A 3,516-nucleotide genomic window follows, 5' to 3' on the forward strand; every position below is an offset into this window, starting at 1 on the left:
CCTGAGAGTATTTTATTGCAATAGTTGTCTGTCTTCCATTATTAAAAAGAATGTCAAATCTCACATTTATACTATATAGTACATAAAGAATAATATATATGATTCCATTTAATGAAATCTATATACTTCCATTTAAATTTTCAAAGAGGAAAAGCAAAATATAAATAATTTTTAAATATTTTAATGAGACATATAATAAAATTGTTACAAAATACAAATATTTTAAATTATATGTTTTCAGCTATATATTTTAGAGGTAAACATCCTGTATAATAAAAGGTTAATATACAAATAGACCGAACAGTGGAACAACCGGAACAACCGAACAACTGAACAACTGGTTGCTATGACGTGCGCTGACCACCAGGGTGTATGAGCAACATGGTGGGCAGGACTGTGGTGCTGGTCACTGTCATGGGGTTGAGCCTCTGGTGGTTACTGAAAATTCTTGGCTTCCGCAGTCCTGCCGGGTGCTTGCACCTGCTGCTGGTGCTGGTCCCACTCTCACCCACTGCCAGTGCCCGGCACTGGTACTGATCACTCGGCGCCATCAGCAGGTGCAAATGGCAGCTGCTGGCCCTGATCACCCTTGAGGGCTTCTCCACCTCCCCCTGCTCCTGAGGGGCTATCTGGGCAGCAGCCGCCCCTCACATCCGCTGACTGTTCTGGCTCTGCTCGCACCCGCTGCTGGAGCCAGCCCCAATCGCTCCGCACCGTCAGTGGGTGCAAGTGGGGCTGTCACCATCAGTGTGTGGGAGCAGTAGCAGTGGGAGAGGGACTTCCAGCAGACTGGGGGCACGGCAAGAGGGGCTGGGCTGCAGAGGGTGGGCCAAGACCCACCCCTGTGCCTACCACAGCCTGGAGGCCCACAGTTCCTTCCAAGGTGCACGAATTTGTGCACTGGGCCTCTACTATGTTAATAAATTTCCATAAAAAATTAATAAATTTATATTATTACTTTCTTTAACATTTTTTTCTCTTTATCAAAATTTTAAAATGAAATATTGTTAGACATAATCAAGATACATTGTTTGAAATGCATATTTATTATTATTTATAAGGTTTATGATATTTATATTTTATAATTTCATAAAGTGGATAATTTTAGTTTTACAATTAAATAAATGCATTGTTATAACCATTTCCTATTATGAAAACTTTCCCATTGCTATGTTCTTTGAGTCATCTTTTGGTTGGCTCAGTTTTCTTATTTAGTAATCATTAAGGTATAATTTTAATTTCAACAGAAGCCAAAAGATACTTTATTCTGTAAGTTCTTATAATGTATCTGTTTCTCTTCTAATTATAGGACAACTTTATTGATATACAATTATTCATCAGACATTAATTTCCCAGAAATTTGTAGACAGTATGCCAAAATTTCCTGCCACAGTGTATTTCTATGGAAAAGTCTGATGCCAAGTTATATTTTTTCCCATTCATGACTTTCCTGTCTTGATTTCAAATGTTTTGTGCTTTTTTATTTTAGGAAATTACATATTTTTAAAACTGAATTATTTTTAGAGCACAATATTCTCTTTCATTCTCCAAATAAAAGTTTTGTTGTATGTCAATATCTTCTATATCATTGATTTGTAAAAATATTCTATGTGCTGTTTATATTTTATTAGAAATGTTCATTACTCATATATCTGTATCATGTTGTTTTAATATACCTTTAATTTTTTATTTTAGCTTGTTTTTTGTTTTATATTTTTCCACCAGAATTCAATCACCAATGTGATAGCTTCCTCTTCACAGCCTATGGACACTCACATCTCACCACTCTGATTGAAGATATTTTAATAGATTTTAGAGCAATGTGGGACTTGATATTAGAGAGAACTGTTTTCCGATAAAGGTATAAGAAGTTATATGAAGGCTTTTACATGTGTGTTTGTGGGTTTTTTTTTTTCCTATTTTGGTCTAGATTTCACTGTAAAGTAATAAAAAATATTCCCCAGAGTTTTGTGTCATTGCTTGGGAATTGAAGCTGTTTCTTTGTTATGTTGAAGAAAGAGTTGTTTCTCTTTTTACTTTTATGTTGTTTGGGAATTGAGGTTATTTCACTGTTCCTTTACAGATGCAGCTGATTCTCTTAACATTTTTGTTGTTGTCTAGAAATGAAGTTAAAACGTGTTAACTCACCATCTTTAAGTGGAGTTGTCTCAGTTATGTATTATTTGAATGAACTAAGCAGTAATATGACAAAAAAAATCAAGATTTCTTACCAGTTAGATAAAAATTACATATTTATCTTATCCCAAGTTTATTGTCTTAAACAAAATACATTAATGTGGTCCCAAAAGACACCTTAGAATCATCTTGTCTTACTCCATCATTCTACAGATTAGAAAATTAGTTTAAAACTTCATCTCTTTTTAAAGTACCAATCCAATAGCCCTAGAGGCATTGTTTGTTTGTTTGTTTGTTTTTTGGGGGGGAAGTAGGGAGGAGAGGGCAGCATTTCCTGGAAGCCAGCCAGAAGAATTCATTTCTATGGCTGAAATTTATCTTTGTGATGTGAATTCTCCCTTAACTAATCAAAGCTATGGGTGTCTATAATAAACATTTATTCTTATCTTTATAAGCTTTTACACTCAGCAAATTTGCTTATTTTTCTTTCTTAGTGAAAAAAGGAAATGACAAAAAAATTATTTTTATACATACTGTTATAAATGTTATAATCAGAAATTAAGCTATTTTCGCTGTTGATTTTTTTCTGATGCTTTCCTTAAATTCACACTTTACTATTTGGATCCAGTTATTTAATATAATTAAAATATTTGGAAAAAGGATATCTGATGAGGAAATAAGACGTTAATCTTTGACCACAGCATTCTTGCAAAGAAAAACTTGAAACAGCTTTACAAATTACCTCTTTAAGATAGGCACATAATCAGTTTTTGGACAGATAGTCAATGGAGATTTCACAACAGTGGTAATAAACTAACCAGAGTTAATTACAAATCTTGATTTTTTAGCCTAGCATAAAATGGTCTTCTTTAGTCTAAAATGAGTTCAAAATAGATGTGAGCTGACTCCCTGGTTATTTCTTTCTCATATTGTTTTACTATTCAATTGTAAAACTCAGACCAAGAAATATTGAGGACATCTTATAATGTGAAATACTACCATTTGTATGTGTTTCTTTTCCTTTTCGTTGACAACATAGTCTTAAATTGGGTTAAGGGTAAGCAACTAAACTATTATGTCTTGGTATATTCATTATGAATAGCTTGTGACGTGAAATATTTCAGAAGGAATCAGATTATATTTACCAGTATTAGGTTTAGGAAGAGAAATAACTAGGATGAATGCAGGAGAACTGAAATTTCCTGTTCTGTGATTGATTCAGTTTCTCTCTATCTGCTGTTGCATCAATATACATGGGGAAAGAAGGCGACATTGATCCTTTGTCAGAACTGAGATATAGGCGATGCATGCTCTCATCTCTCTATTTCCTTGAACTGAACTTTGCATTGACCTACATAAATAGCATGTGTTTATGAGCTG

Source organism: Myotis brandtii, unplaced genomic scaffold (assembly GCF_000412655.1).
Source record: "Myotis brandtii unplaced genomic scaffold, ASM41265v1 scaffold353, whole genome shotgun sequence".
Lineage (NCBI taxonomy): Eukaryota > Metazoa > Chordata > Mammalia > Chiroptera > Vespertilionidae > Myotis > Myotis brandtii.